General features: G+C 37.6%; 1 pseudogene; it reads right to left on the bottom strand.

Annotated features, from left to right (window-relative positions):
- Positions 1–8102: 8102 nt before the first annotated feature.
- Positions 8103–8649, bottom strand: LOC125128793 (chromobox protein homolog 3-like; annotated as a pseudogene).
- Between the last annotated feature and the right edge of the window lie 8997 nt (positions 8650–17646).

The raw sequence follows: 17646 nt of genomic DNA, 5'->3' as shown, positions 1-17646 counted from the left end.
TAGCTTGTGGAAAACCCTAAAGCAGGGGACCAAGAGTTATGCCCAAATTTCTGACTCACAGGAACAGTGAGATAATAAATACGTACTGTTTTAAGCTACTCTACTTGTGATAGTTTGTTACACAGAAACAGATAATGATACACCTCCCAAGAGTACGTCCAAAATCCTTGTTCTGCATGTGAATCAAGTCCTGGGAACCTGAGTCACCGGTTAACATAGTCCAGTTCAGGCTCAAGATAAGCCCTTACAACAAGACATCCATCGACTTCTTCCCCAGAGGCAGGACTATGGGAGATATTTTTGGATTATATGTGGGTTTCTTTTATCCACACTCTCCCATTCTCAAGAATAACTAACATGTAACTGAAGCAATCATATTACATCTTTATTTTGTCTGAAGGGAATAGTTAGAGATTTGAAGGCATCAAGTCACAGAATAAAGAAATTGCATAAAATCCAGATGCTACACTTCTTAAGGCTCCTTTATTTTATATCATCATCACAAGCTACTGATTTAAGATATTTACAAATATTAATGTACTAATTACTAATCATCATTGGTAAAACTCAATGGTTATGTTTACATTGGAAAATGTGTCCTGCTATTTAAACTGGACAACATACACATAGGATATAAATGGCTTTTTTTCCTCTTATATCATCTAAAGTGAATTTTTCAAAGCCAACATTGATTTCCAGGGTCCAACATAAACCTCCAGGGCTATTCCTGTTGACAGCAACAGAAAATCTACCACTGATTTTATCACTATAAAGATGGCCATTGCAGTTACAGGAAGGTAGGTAATGCCTAGGGTGAAGTACTGGCTAATAATGTGGACCCTCTGTTTCTACACCTCTTTCAATGCATGGCATTCAGATAGTATGATTTGGCAACAATAAAAGCAACAGTTTAATGGAAGTAATGAGAACTCTGTTAACTACATTTTTTTTCCTTTTCCTACAAATTAGAAAATATGCCTGGCAGTTTTGCTGACAGTTCAATAATGCACTTTATTTTGCTTCTATTCTCAATGGCTTTTCTCAGCTTCATGTTTAATAAATTAATGCCAAAATAAAACTTGGAGGTAAACAGATTTTAATTGAGTCTTTGTGATGTTAAATATCTGTGAATTTGGAAAATATAGAATTATAAATAATTTGGGGGGCTTATTTTGTTTGCATATTTGGCATTGTGTATTATAACAGCTTTCTGATGGGACGACAAACATCTAACAAGTTCTCTTTGTGGTTTCTCTACAACATTTGGGGACATTTGAGGAAAGTGTCTGCCAAAGCTTTTTTATTTCTCCCAACTGGTCTTATATATAATTCCCTAGTTAAGAACTGATGGTATTCGGGCTTGAAATTAACTTGACAATCAGCACACGTGGTTCTTTTGATTGTTGCCTGAGTTTTAGTTTTAACTTGTTGACACTGCTGCTTACTCAACCAGCAGGTAGAGGTCCTCATACACAATTGTCACGTGTAATGCCCACGACCTTACTCAAGAGAGTAGATACCCTAGCCTTTGCTTAATGCTCTTACTTCATGAAAAACAAAAGGGCATAAGAAGTAGAGGTACTTAGCACATGGATATTAAATACAAAGGACATTCATAAGGGAAACATAGTCTTGATGAAAGTGCCAAGCTGTTTGTCCCACTAGTAAAATTTACCCAGAGTGTATTCTCACAATTCAAGGCAGCAATAACAAAAGGCAACTGCTTTGCCTGTCATTCTTCTCCCTGTTTTTCAGTGCACTAAACTACCGTGCACCCAAGCCCAAGCAGCCATTATCTGAAGGAAAAAGATGTGATAGTAGAAATTAAATATAGTGTTAAAATTTTTAAATTTCCTTGTTATTTCATTAAATTGATAAAAATTGTGAAAATCCATGCCAGGGCTTGTAAAAAGTTTTTCTGAAAGAATACAAAAAGGGTAATAACAATGTATGTTAAATGGTATATTTTATTATTGTGTTAGATTGTATATTCCAAAAAAAGCCACAGCAATATCTTCCTTCTCCTCCCCTTCTTAACCATAGGATTCCTCCCAATGAGAGGTAGGTCTGAGGTGTCTTCTTTTACATCTGAGTGGGCTGTTGCTGTGGCAGAAGTCACAATATATCACTGTCAAGACTAGTCATAAAAGAATATACAGCTTCTAGCTTTTGCATAGTTCATGAGGCTCTTGGGACATAGGTGCTATGCCATGAGGAACAAAAGTACCACAGAATTGGCCTTTGTGGAGAAGAAGCAAGATGCATACTTGGTATTCTTAGCTAAGTTTCCAGCCAACAGTCAACAATCACCAGATATGCATAGTGAGCCTCTACATGCAACTGGAGGAGATTCTAACCCTTAGCTATCAAGACACATCCAGATTTTCTCTCACACCGGCTGGTGCTACATGCAGCAGAGATAAGATGGGTGGGCCCTGTTTAAATTACTAATTTCTATAGAAATTAGAGCAAAAATAAACCCATGGGACCTCATCAAACTGAAAAGCTTTTGCACAGCAAAGGAAACCCAAAAGAAAACAAAAAGACAATTTTCAGAATGGGAGAAAAGAGTTTCAAATGATGCAACTGACTAGGGCTTAATCTCTAGAATATATTAACAACTTATACAACCCAACAGCAAAAAAACCAATCAATCAATGGAAAAAATGGGCAAAAGACCTGAATAGACATTTCTCCAAAGAAGATATACAGATGTCCAACAAACACATGAGAAAATGCTCAACATCGCTGGTTATAAGAGAAATGCAAATCAAAACTACCATGAGATATCACCTCACACCAGTCAGAATGGCCATCATTAAGAAGTCCACAAATAACAAGTGCTGGAGGGGCTGTGGAGAAAAGGGAACCCTCCTGCACTGTTGGTGGGAATGTAAACTGGTACAGCCACTATGGAGAACTGTTTGGAGATACCTTAGAAATCTATCCATAGAACTTCCATATGACCCCGCAATCCCACTCTTGGGCATCTATCCGGACAAAACTCTACTTAAAAGAGACACATGCACCCGCATGTTCATTGCAGCACTATTCACAAGAGCCAGGACATGGAAACAACCCAAATGTCCATCGACAGATGATTGGATGAGGAAGAAGTGGTATATATACACAATGGAATACTCCTCAGCCATAAAAAAGAATGACATAATGCCATTTGCAGCAACATGGATGGAACTAGAGAATCTCCCCTGAGTGAAATGAGCCAGAAAGACAAAGACAAATACCATATGATATCACTTATAACTGGAATCTAATATCCAGCACAAATGAACATCTCCTCAGAAAAGAAAATCATGGACTTGGAGAAGAGACTTGTGGCTGCCTGATGGGAGGGGGAGGCGGAGGGAGTGGGAGGGATCAGGAGCTTGGGCTTATCAGACACAACTTAGAATAAATTTACAAGGAGATCCTGCTGAATAGCATTGAGAACTTTGTCTAGATACTCATGTTGCAACAGAAGAAAGGGTGGGGGAAAAATGTAATTGTAATGTATACATGTAAGGATAACCTGACCCCCTTGCTGTACAGTGGGAAAATAAAAATAAAATAAATTACTAATTTCTGATTGGGATGATTTGTTTTACAGTAATAAGTACCTGGCATAAGTATTCTGGAGATGAGGCATTGGAAATTTATAGTAGATAGTGGACTTTGACTAATGATTAAACTGTAGAGCTTGACTCCAAATTCTGTCTGCCTTCTAAAGTATTAAAAAAAAAGTTGTTCTTGAATAACTTGTTGATGGAATTAAAATGTAACCTTCAATAGTAATTGTTTTCTTTCAGATTCACCTATAGATCTTTTAAGAGTGGTGGCTTTCCTTGGAAATTATAAGTTTATGAGTAAGATGTTTCAATGGCTCTTAGAATGATTTAAAAATATGTTTTCAGATAACAAAACCATTTCAATGAAACAATCTCTCTTTTCAAGTTTCAGTTCATTCACAAATTCATCTGGCCTAGATCTTCTCTTGCTCTCATTCCATAGGATGTCTGCTTGAATAATGGATATTGAGTTCAAGAAGGAATTACTGAAGATCTGACTAATTAACTGTACTGGTTTTAGAAAGAAACAGTAAAATTACAAATAGAAAATAAGCTGCTTAGCACCTCATTTGCAGTCCCATACACACTGATCCCATTTATATTTAATTTCTTTTTTAATAGTATTCAAGTTGCAAAATGTAACCTTACTGCACATTTACTGTTGTGCCTCATTCTTTGTCTAATCATCCAAGGAATTATTACAAGAGAACAGGGAGTGCTAGTGAAGTGTCTCCCACAGAACTTAAAGAAAGACTGAAGCATAAATGTCATCTTAGAACTTACAAAGGCAATAATTCTACTCCTTGCACTTCCCCTTTCCCATTCTGCTGTGTGATTCATAGGCATTACACTCAGAAAGTGATTTCTTAAAGTCATTTATTGCAAGTCTGTGCCTTCCTCTTGTGAATCAGCTAATAATTAGCACCAGTTTGATGTATGCAATTCTAGTGAAAACAAGAGCATAATCAAAACTCTTACAGAATTACAAGTAAAACAGAGATGAAAGCATGCAATGAAGATTTTTCAATTACCAAATATAAGACACAAATACTAAATGGATTCTCCTCCAGTTGCTAGTTGTGTCTCTATTGAGACACTGAGAAGCCTTCTTTCCATTTCTCCAGAACTTTGCCTTAAAAACACCTTTCAGAAAAATGGTTTGGAAATTCTGATCTACTTTAGGATACTAAGATCAAGATATTTGGTAAGATTGGTAATATAACTAATGGTAAAATTGGATAATATAACCAGTGCAAATAAAAATTTTATTTGAAATATCTTCTATTAAGTACAGCAGCTTGAAACAATTTTAAAAACTACACCACAAAACATCAGTACAATTATTTGTCTTCTCTGAATGCTATTTTGAGCTAGGTGTGATTCAATGAGAAAGGAAAAACTAGATAGCTGCTACTGGGTATCTACAATTTCTAAGGCATTTGATAGATATTTCCTCATTTAATTCATACTAAATGCTCATTTGCATCCAATAAAACTGAATTTCAAAGTAAAATAACTAACCAATTCCACCAGCTACAATGTAGCAAATGCGAGATTCAAAACTCTCCAGGATCAAGGTCCAAGCTCTTGCCACCAAGCCATGTATGTCTAAATAGACACGTACATGGGAGCAGTTTCTCAGCTGAAAAGGCATATTTAAGGCCTCTTTTTGACCATGCCACTTCCATTTAATCAGCTGTGTAACACTCTGGACATTTGTTCTCCATTCTCTAAAATGGGAATGATTTCTGTAATGAATTTAGAGTTTATATAGCAGCTTGCTCTGGCTCAATAAATTGCATCTGCTATTATTTGAAGATATGAAGAATTTAACTTTTCAGTCTGCTCCCAGTAACATGTGGGAGGCAAAAAGAACAAAATTATTTATATTTTAGCCACCATGGTGCTGCAGGAATTTTCTTAAAACAATGGTGATTTTTTTAAGATTGTCTTCTTCCTTTAGATTTTTTCTTCAAACTGACATAAATCAATTCATTTACCTTTTTTCTTATTAGTTTTCATTTCCCTCCTTGTCAAGTTGCCTTTAATAATTTATCAATTAGACCTGATCAAACCTACTTAGCTGGCAGGGCTAAACTATAAAAAAGAACAGAAACAGATGTCAAAACTGCATTTGTTTTCTCTTTTTTGCCAAATGCCAGGCAAAGAGTGGCACTGTTCTGCTTGCCTGCCCCTTTTACTGATGAATAATCCAAATGGCTCACATAACATCTGTTTTTATAAAGACCTGCCAGCATTGCCCACGTATGTCCAGATGTTATCTCACACACACACACAAATATCTGTAGACTGAAAATGAACACACTCTACTGGGATGCCAAATCCAGTGCTGTTTTCTTCTGTTCTGTTCCAGGGCCTGGGAAAATGGCAAAGGAATGGTTTGCCATCTGGAGCAAGTGATCTAGTCAGTTTTTGATTCCATTTTCAGATTCTTTGGCCCATAATAAATTGATTGCCATTATAATGACACACATTTATGGTTAAAAATGTAGGTTAAGTCCCTTAGCTGTGCCCTTGATATTGGGAAGGATGGGAAGGAAAAATTCATTACTGTTAGATAACTAAGTGTACATCAAGATCCCAGAAAACAAGTTGAAAAAATTTACTTTTTCCTTCAGGAAACCTGTTGATCCTTATTAAGTTAACCTCAGGGTATAGGAAAGTTTTTTTCTGGCTCCCATCTCTCTTCTCCTTCAATACCATCCTCCCTAAAACTCCCAATCATCCTGCCTCTTCTTTATTAATTCCATTTTTTTCTCCTGGTCTTTGAAGAGTGCTCTAGGTTATTTGCTTTCCTCTAATTTCCCACTTAGTACAGCTCAGTTGGATGGGTGGGTAGCTCATTTTACATCTTGTATATATTGTGCATTTCAGTCATTATCAGAGTGAAGCACCTACAGGCTAAAGATTTTCCTCATTAAGATAAGGTAAGGTTTGTCTTACTTTAACAAAGAAAGTGTCATTAAGTATAGGTAAGTGTCTCTATCATTTCCTGAATATCTTAGTCTTGACCACACCCCCCAGAGGGGTATAGGTATGTCCTATTCTGCAGGAGGGTAGGAGATAAATTCTGTAATGCTAGGATAAAAACAGAAATGATGATTTCGAGTTGTGCTAGTATCCATCTTCCTCTTCCTGTAGTGATGCTCATCTCTAGACTTATGCTGTGGCAACAGATCTAAATTAACAAATTGAGAATCATCATAACAGTCTTTGTATGACAATTGCTGAACATTATATTGTAGACTGGGATTGAAAACCTTTTTTTCCTATTAAGGAACAGATATTAAATATTTTCAGCTTTGCACAACATATATCTGTCAGTTATTCTTTTTTTTTAAGGAATATAAAACTATTTATTGACCACCGTTCACCAATATTTACAATAAAGTAAACAATATACAATTGAATAACACCCTGATTACTACAAAGTTATTGTTTTTCCTGGCTTCTGCTGAACCAGTAACCCAAATACTGAGAAGACTGAACCTACATGTAGGAATGGATTGGGGTAAAGAAAAAACATGGAGGTCAAATTTAGATTACAAAAGTTTGTTTACTCCATTTATTCCTGCAGGTCTTCAATTGTCAACCTAACTATCTGACTAGGTTCCCATGAACAAATCTTAGAAATTCCATGTATCATAGCAATTCAGTCAATACAGCACAGATTTCAACTTGTAAAGGAATGGTTCACCAGAAGGAACCTTTAAATATCCATTTAACTAAGTGTTGCTTGGATTATTTGAAACGCAGTATAATTTTTCCAGTTTTTTAATTTGGGTGGGAAGGTTTAATGATAAAATTTTCTTTTCCAGGATTTTGCATATAAAACTTCATATATATGACTTAGATATGGACACAGATTCTGATATGGCTGCTTTTAAAAAGTGTCCAATTTAAATTGTTTACAGTTGTCCAATTAATTATGTAATTATTTAATTTTAAATGTTAAGAATTGAAAGATTTCAATTTAACTTGAAGTGATTTCTTATTTTGCTTAAAACTGTGGAATCCCAGAAACATGGTCTTATGTGAAATGCTGTTTTTTACTTTTCTAAACGTATTTTAAAACACATCCCAAAACAAAAACAAAAAACCCCAGGCCACATACATATGTATTTTATGTATACACACATGAAGAACCCAGAATGGTCCTTAGGCATTTGTGAGTTAAATTCAAATTCTAAATTCTGATTCAGCAATGACTATAGAGATTTTTCCCCCAACATGTAGAAAAGCTGTTCTCTGATGCAGAGGAAATAATATACCATAGTATCAAATGTTCTTTTCTGCTAAAGGAAGCAACTACAGAAAGCTTTTATTTGTTCAAAGTAACTGGTGTTACAGATGCAAAAAACAAAAATCCCCAACAACTTCCCCAATACTGCTTCAAAACGAATATATCAGACTTGATTTTCATTAGAATGTAGTTATTTCTTCACATTAATAAATCAAAAAAAACCCTGAGGCCAAGATTTTATATATATATACATATATAGTGCAAACAATTACTTATTGAACTTCATCTTCTGGACAATAATGCCAAGTTAGTTTCTCTTCATAAAAAGCAATTACAATTTGAGGACACTTCATATTTTCCTCTTTTGCAAGTACCAAGTCTGCCTCATCCGAATCTTTCCATTTCACGAGAAATTAATTCTCCACAGCTGTCTGTGGCACCAATTTTTTGATTGGATCAAGATCTCTGACAACATCTCTTGGCTTATCAGCAGCATCTCTTTTCTCTTTGATTTGGTATCATCAGATTCACTGTCAGTTAGTGACTTTCTTTTTGTTCCATCTTTTTCTTTACCAGCTTTTCAAGAATTAAGAAATGCTTCAATTAACTCTGGACAATCCAAATTTTCTTCAGGTTCACAAGTATTGTCTACATCAGTCAAGCCCTTCCACTTTAAGAAATATTCCACTTTCCCATTCACTATGCATCAGTCCAGTACTTTTTCTACAACAAATTCTTCAGGCTCTACCTCTTTGACTTTCTTACTTTTTCCATTGTTTCTTTCCCATTTTTTTGCAATGTAGTTTTATTGGAGGCCATTTTTTTATTGCATTCAGCTAATATTCACCACCTTGGAGCTGCTCTGGGTCCCAGGTCTTCAGCATTTTGGCCCTGGGAGCCTCTAGCTCCAGCCACATGGGAAGGGAAGGGGGCTGGGGAGCTGCTTGTGGGGACACAGAGCCCAGGTTAGTGGGGCTGTCACAGGTATTCAAGACTGTGTTTGTAGCATGAAAAAGAGCATAGGGGAAGGATCAAAATGGGGGAGGAGTGAGATGTTGCATTCACCTTATCCCACAAACACATCAAAAAACACATCTATATGTAAAACAATTCACACAGAACATCTACTGAATGATGGCAGAAGAACTTAAACCTCCAAAAAGGGAAAGGAACTCTCAACATAACTGGTTAAAACAAAAGAAAATGAGAGAGAGAGAGAGAGAAAAAATGAACTAGCATTCCTAAGAGGGAGCTGTGAAAGAGAAAATGAATACACACCCTGGAAAGCCACCTAACTGACAGGGAGGTCGGCCAAGATGGAGGGATCTGAAAGTTGCAGATAAAAGCATAACAGCTGGAATGAGGAGGGCAAAGTAGAGTGAAAGCCACACATATCATCTGCACCACCACCTTGGACACCAAGGACTGGGATGCTCAAGTGGGGGCTGGGCTCATGAGACTCAGGCTCCTGAGGTCAGTTCCAAGGAGACAACTAGTGTTAGCTGTGTAGAGACAGCCTGAAGGGGCAAGTTGTGGTGTGCCATGGGCTGGAGAGTGGTGAGCTACGGGCTGAGGAGTGGAATGACACAGCTGAGGGAACCCAAGAGGAGGTCTGGGCCTGCAGGAGAAGCAAGTTGTCATTGTTGAGGAGGGTGAGAGGAGGAGGGATGGACCACCATAGGAATCTCCCTTTGCATGCACAGGCACTCAGAGGGTTGGGCACCTCTGGTGCAGGCTAGAGGTGGCAAGAAGTCACTTGCTTGGGCTATAGGAGAGAGGGCACTTCTTGTGTGGGCTACGGGTGGCCAGGCACCTCTAGTGTGGCTTAAGGGCAGCAAGGGGCTAAGTGTGACATGGTGACTCTTGCATGATTTACAAGCAGCAATGACAAACCAAAGCAGTCATTTTGAAATCAGAGGGAGGCATGGCCTGTCACCACTCAGGGTCTGTGAACAAGCTTCTCCTGAGACCACAGTCACCTCAGAGGTTGGCAAAAAAGGGGCACTAAAACTGAGCATCACCTATTGTTTCTCTCACTCCCCTGGGAACAAACCTGCCCTGCTGGTTCAACTGCCAAATACTCCAGGCAGTGCCCAGATGCTTGATCACTGTCCCTTCCCAAGACTTTATGGCTAGGAGCAGCTGGTTCAGCACTTCCTGCATAAGCTAAATGGGAAGAGGAGCTGCTTGCATGGTCTGCAGGTGGTGGGGGTAAACCACCACAGTTATCTCGGACTCTAGAAGTGTGCATGGCCTGCCACCACTAAAAGTCTAAGAACAGGCAGCACTCGCAGCCCCAATCACCTCAGAGGGCACCACAGAGGAGGGCATTGTAACCTCACACCAAGTGTTTTTCCCCTCACACCCCTAAGAACACACCGACCCTAATATTGCCATTGACAACCACTCTGGGCAATGCCTACATGCTTGATCTCTGTCATTTCCCAGGAACCAGCAATTAGGAGAGGCATATGCAGCACTTCCTGTGTGGGATAAGTGGGATGAGGCTCTTCTTGAGAAGTCCACAGGTGGAAGGGGCAAACTACCATGGTTATCTCTGACCCAGAGGTGGGCATGGCATGCCACCACTAGGGGTCTGTGAATAGGTAACACTTGCAGGCCCAGTCACCTCAGAGGGCACCACAGAGGAGGGCATTGCGACTGAACACCACCTGTCATTGCTCTCCCTCTCCTGGGAACATGCCTGCCCTGATGCTGCCACTACAAAATGCTACAGGAAGCACCAAGATGTTTGATCACTGTCCCTTCCCAGGACCCTGCAACTAGGAGCAGAATGGCAGCACCTCCTGTGTGGGCTAAGTGGGATGGGGGCTTCTTGCATAGCCTATAGGGGGCAGGGGCAAACCACCAGAGTTTCACTGACTCTAGAGGTGGGCATGGCCTGCTACCACTAGGGGTCCATGAACAGGCACCACCAGCATACCCAATCACCTCCAAGGGCACTACAGAGGAGAGCATTGCAACCAAATGCTACCTGTTGTTTCTCTCACTCCCCTGGGAAATCCACACCCTGATGCTGCACTGCCTAATGCTCTGGGCACCTGGTAAATCTCCTGAAGACTCATTACAACTTCCCAGGGCTCTGCAACAAGGAGTAGCCTCTGCCACCTTCCTGCGGGTCCTTGCTGGTTTTAAAAGCCCAGCAACCAGGCACTAAATACTGGCCCTACCCATTGCCACATTCTCCCTGGAAACACATGCAGCACCTTGGGGATAACAGCCTGCTCATGCCGAAGGAGGAGACAGCAAATATCCAAACTCCCAGGCCAAAAATAAATGGTAATCCCCCACAAAATACAAAGGGGTGCTCTTGCATAGAAGTAGGCCTCCAAGACTACAGTTTGGCTTCCCTAAACTCACAGAAAAAGAAAAACATAAGCGAGGTGAAGAAGCTCAGGAACCATTCCCAGTTAAAAGAACAGAAGAATTCACCTGAAGCAGCAAACAATGAAGCAGACCTCTGCAGGCTGATAGACACCAAGTTCAAAAGGGAGGTAGTGAAAATACTGAAGGAATTAAGGCTGAATATCAAGGAATTAAGAGCAAATATAAACAGTAATGTAGATTCCTTTACAAAGGAACTAGAAAATATAAGGAGGAACATAGAAAAAAATAGAAAGTTCATTTGCAGAGATGCAAACTGCGCTAAGGCACTAAGGAGAAGAATGAATATTGCAGAGGAAGGAATTAGTGACGTGGAAGACAGAATAATGGAAATCACCCAAACAGAACAGCAGACAGAAACCAAATGGGAAAAAACCACAAAATCAATATAAGAGATCTATGGGATAACACAAAGTGGGGCAATCTATGCATAAAAGGAATCCCGGGAGAAGAAAAAGAAAAGGGGATTGAAAATATATTTGGAGAAATTATGGCTGAAAACTGTCCAAATTGAAAGGAAACATCTATCAAGACACAGGGAGCACAGACGGCCACAAACACGTTGAACCCAAACAGGCCCACACCAAGACATATTATAATAAAAATGGTAAAATTTAAAACTAAAGATAGGATTGTAAAGGCAGCAAGAAAAAAACAAAGCCTTAATTATAAGGGAACCACCATAAGATAATCAGCTGATTTCTCTACAGGCCAGAAGAGAGTGGCAAGATATATTCAAAGTTCTAAAAGGGAAAAATCTGCAGCCTGAAATAAAATGCTCTACCCAGCATGAATATCATTTAAAATCGAGGGGGAAATAAAGAATTTCTCCAACAAACAAAAGTTAAAAGAGTACAGCAATACTAAACCTATTCTAAAAGAAAAACTGAAGGGGCTTCTCTAAATTAAAAAAAAAAAAGTAAGAAGAACTAGGTGGGAGAAATCAAAATTGCAAAGCAATTGCTTAAATAAGCCAGTGTACAGAACCAAAAGGGGGAAAATAAAAACTACTGTAAAAGTGATGATAAATAAGAGGAACTGCAAAGGGACAAACATGAAGATGTTAAAAAAGGACTTCAAAATGATAAAATGTGGGGAGGGAAACTAAGAAAATCTAAACTCTTGTTTTTTTTTTTTTAAATGTGTTGGAGCCTATATGACCATCAGGCTAAAGCAGTCAGAGCTAGGAAGGTGTCAACATACGTAAGAAATGGAAACCACAAATTAAAACAAAATATTACATCAAAATCAAAAAGAGAAGTACATAAGCATAAAATAAGTGGAAATCACCTAAACAATAAAAGAAAGGAACTAAGGAGAAACAGAATCGACTGAAAAACAAGGTTTAAAATGGCACTAAATATGTATTTTCAATAATTACATTAAACATCAATAGACTAGATGCTCCAATCAAAAGGCACAGACTGGCAGATTTGATGTAGAAGCAAAATCCTACAATCTGCTGTCTACAAGAGATTCACCTTCGGACAAAGTACACATATAGATTGAAAGTGAGCGGATGGTAGAAGATATTTCATAGCAGTGGACAAGACAGGAAAGCAGGAGTCACAATATTCATTATCAGACAAAATAGACTTTAAAACGAAGGTCATAAAGAAAGACAAAGTAGGACACTATATAATGGTAAAAGGATCCATTCAAGAAGAGGATATTATAATCACCAATACATATGCCCCTAATCGAGGAGCACCCAGATACATACAACAAATACTAACAGACATAAAAGGAGAAATTGATGGGAAGACAATAATAGTAGGAGACTTTAACAGCCCACTCACATCAATGGACAGATCCTCTAGACATAAAATCATTAAGGCAACAGAGATCCTAAGGACACAATGGAAAATTTAGACTTCGTTGACACTTTTAGGACATTACATCCAAAAAACCAAAATATACATTCTTTTCGAGTGCCCATGGAAATTCTCAAGGATGAATTACATACTGGTGCACAAATCTAACCTCAAATTTAAGAGTATATAAATTATTTCAAGTATCTTTTCTGACCACAGTGGAATGAGTCTAGAAGTCAACCACAGGAAAAGAAATGAGAAAAAACTAACTACATGAAGACTAAACAAAATGCCACTAAGAAACCAATTGGTCAATGAGGAAATTAAGAAGGAAAATTAAAAATACCTCAAGATAAATGATAATGAAAACACAACCATTCAAAAACTATGAGATGCCACAAAAGCAGTGCTTAGAGGAAATTCATAGCAATACAGGCATTCCTCAAAAAAGAAGAAAAATCTCAAATTTACAACTAAACACACCACGTAAATGAATTAGAAAAAAAGAACCAACAAAGGAAATCATAAAGATCAGAGAGGAAATAAATAAAATAGAGATTCAAAAAACAATAGAAAAAAATCAATAAAACCAAATGAAACGAAGAGCTGGTTCTTAGAAAAGGTAAATAAAATCTCTGGCCAAACTCACCAAGAAAAGGAGAGGAAAAAACCCAAATAAACAAAATGAGAAATGAAAAAGGAGAAATCACAAAAGTCACTGCAGAATACAAAAAAACCCAAAAAACCCATAAGTCAATACTGTGAATGATTATATACCAATGAATTTGACAACCTAGAAGAAATGGACAATTTTCTAGACTTACAGCATGCCAAAACTTTACCAAGAAGAAACAGATCAACTGATCAGACCAATCACTAGAAATGAAATTGAATATGTCATAAAAACACTACCTTCATATAAAAGTCTGAGGCCAGATGACTTCACAGGCGAATTCTACCAAACATAAAAAGCAGATATTATACACATCATTCTTAAACTTTTCCAAAATGTGGAAGGAGAAGGAACACTCCCAATGACATTCAATAAGGCAAAAATCAAGCTAATACCAAAACCAGACAAAGCTACTTCCAAAGGAGAAAATTATAGGACATCTTTGATAAATATAGATGTAAAAATTCTCAACAAATTTTAGCCAACTGAATCCATATATAAAAAAGATCATACACCTGGACTAAGTGGGGATCATCCCAAGTGCACAAGGATGGTTCAATATATGCAAATCAATCAACATCATACACCACATTAACAAAAGAAAAGTCAGAAAACATAGGATAATCTCGGTAGATGCAGAAAAAGCATTTGACAAAGCCCAACATCCATTCATGATCAAAACTCTTACCAAAGTGGGTATAGAGGGAATACACCTTAACATAATCAAAGCCATTTATGAAAAACACACAGCAAATACAATGCTCAATGGAGAAAAGCTGGAAGCCTTCCCACTAAAATCTGGAACAAGGCAAGGATGCCCCCTCTAACCACTTTTATTCAATATAGTATTGGGAGTCCTAGCCACAGCAATCAGACCCACAAAAGAAATAAAATGTATCCACATTGGAAGAGAAGAGGGAAAATCGCCACTGTATGCAGATGACTTGATACTATATATAAAAAAACCCTAAGGACTCAAACCAAAGAAATACTCAAACTAATCAACAAATTCAGCAAAGTATCAGGATATACGATGAACATTCAGAAATCAGTCACATTTCTGTATACTAACAAAGAAATATTAGAAAAGGAAAACAAAAATACAACACCTTTCAAAATTACACCCCAAAAATTAAACACCTGGGAATAAACCTGACAAAAGAGGTGAAAGACTTATAAGCTGAGAAATTAAAACATTAATTAAGGAAAATAAAGAGTGTTCAAAGAAATGGAAAGATATTCCATGCTCCTGGGTTGGAAAAATTAATCTTGTAAAAATGGACATACTACCCAAAGCAATCTACAGATTAAATTAAATCCCTATCAAATTACCCATGACATTTTTCACAGAACTGGAACAATCAATCCAAAAATTTATTTGGAACCACAAAAGACCCAGAATTGCCAAAGCAATTCTGAGAAACAAAAACCAAGGAGGAGGCATAACTATCCCAGACTTCAGCTAATATTACAGAGCCATAGCCATCAAGACAGTGTGGTACTGGTATGAAAACAGACATACAGACCAAAGGAGCAGAATAGAGAACCCAAAAGAACCCCGGACACCGACAGTCGATTAATCTTCAACAAAGGAGGCAAGAATATAAAATGGGAAAAACACAGGCTTTTCAGCAAGTGGTGCTGGGAAACTGGACATCCACATGTAAATCAATGAAACTAGAACACACCCTCACACCATGCACAAAAATAAACTTGAAAAAGCTTAAAGACTTAAACATAAGTCAAGACACCATCAAACTCCTAGAAGAGAACATAGGCAAAACATTCTCTGACATCAACTTTAAAAAAGGATTTCTCAGGTCCGTTTCCCAAGGCAACAGAAATAAAAGCAAAAATTAACCCATGGGACCTCATCAAAGTGAAAAGCTTTTGCACAGCAAAGGAAACCATAAAAAAAGACAACTTCCAGAATGGGAGAAAATAGTTTAAAATGATACAACTGACAAGAGCTTATTATCTAAAATATACAAACCACATATACAACTCAACAGAAAAAAAGGCAACCACCCAATGGAAAAACGGGTAAAAGACCTGAATAGATATTTCTCCAAAGAAGATATACAGATGGCCAACAAGCACATAAAAAATGCTCAACCTCACTGATTGTTAGAGAACGCAAATCAAAACCACTCTGAGCAACAACCTCACACTGGTCAGAATCGCCATGATTAATAAGCCAAAATAACAAATGCTGGAGAAGGTGGGGATAAAAGCGAACCCTTCTACACCATTGGAAGGAATGTAAATTTGTACAACCACTATGGAAAACTGTATACATAAAACAACCATATGACTGAGCAATCCCACTCTTGGGCATATAGCCAGACAAAACTTCCCTTGAAATAGACACATGCACCCATAAGTTAATTGCAGCACTATTCACAAGAGCCAAGACATAGAAACAACATAAATGTCCATCAACAGATGAATGGATTCAGAAGATATGGTATATATACACAATGGGATACTATTCGGCCATCAGAAAGAACAAATAATGCCATTTGCAGCAATGTGGATGGAACTAGAGACTCTCATAGTGAGTGAAGTAAGTCAGAAAGAAAAAGACAAAAACCATATGATGTCACTTTTATCTGGAATCTAATATATGGCACAAATGAACCTTTCCACAGAAAAGAAACTCATGGACTTGTAGAATAGACTTGTGGTTGCCAAGGGAGAGGGGGAGAGAGGAGGATGTATTGAAAACTTGGGGTTAATAGATGCAGACTATTTCCTTTGGAATGGATAAGCAATGAGATCCTGCTGTATATCACTGGAAACTACTTCTGGTCACTTAAGATGGAGCATGATAATATGAAAAAAATAATGTATATATATGTATGTGTGACTTGGTCACATCGCTGTAGAGTAGAAAATTGACAGAACACTGTAAACCAGCTATTATGGAAAAAAGTGAAATCATTTTTTAAAAAAAGAAAAGCAGCATAAACAATGCAAAAATGAATGGACAATACTGTATTTCTATAAAGTTTTATTAACAAAAACATATGTTAGGCCAGATTTGGCTCATCGGTTCTAGATTGCCAAACACTATTGTAGAAAATAGTAGTAGATATAAATTCCTAGCTATCTCACTGTGCTCTAGTGAGAAATATTTTACTAAGACCTTTCCCTGGACACACTTTCCATGACTAGGATTTCATTTTATTTTATTTTATTTTATTTTATTTTATTTATATGATGATTGTTAATTTCTTTATTATAACTAGTTTAGAGTGTTCTGTCATTTTTCTACTGTACGGCATGGTGACCCAGGTAAACATATATGTATAGATTATTTTATCTCATATTATCATGCTCCATCATAAGGGACTAAATATAGTTTACATTGGTACATAGCAGGATCTCATCGTTAATCCATTCCAAAGGCAATAGTCTGCAGCTATTAAGCTCCCCATTCATCCCACTCCCTCCACCTCACCCTTGGCAACCACAAGCCTATTCTAAAAGTCCATGAGATTCTTTTCTGTGGAAAGGGTCATTTGTGCCATATATTAGATTCCAGGTATGAATGATATCATATGGTGTTTTCTTTCTCCTTCTGACTTACGTCACTCACTGTGAGAGACTCTAGCTCCATCCGTGTTGCTAAAAATGGCATTATTTGTTCTTTTTGATGACTGAGTAGTATTCCATTGTGTATATATACACACACACATCGTCCTAATCCAATCATCTGTTGATGTGCATTTGGCTTGTTTCCATGTCTTGGCTCTTGTGAATAGGGCTGCAATTAACTTAAGGGTGCATGTGTCTATTTGAAGGGAAGTTTTGTCTGGCTATATGCCCAAGAGTGGGATTGCTCAGTCATATGGTAGTTCTAGCTATAGTTTTCTGAGGTACCTCCATCCTGTTCTCCATAGTGGTTATACTAGCTTACAT

This window comes from Phacochoerus africanus, chromosome 6, assembly GCF_016906955.1.
Source record: "Phacochoerus africanus isolate WHEZ1 chromosome 6, ROS_Pafr_v1, whole genome shotgun sequence".
Classification (NCBI taxonomy): Eukaryota; Metazoa; Chordata; class Mammalia; order Artiodactyla; family Suidae; genus Phacochoerus; species Phacochoerus africanus.
The sequence above is the reverse complement of the archived record's forward strand: the minus strand, read 5'-3'. Positions and strand labels throughout refer to the sequence as shown.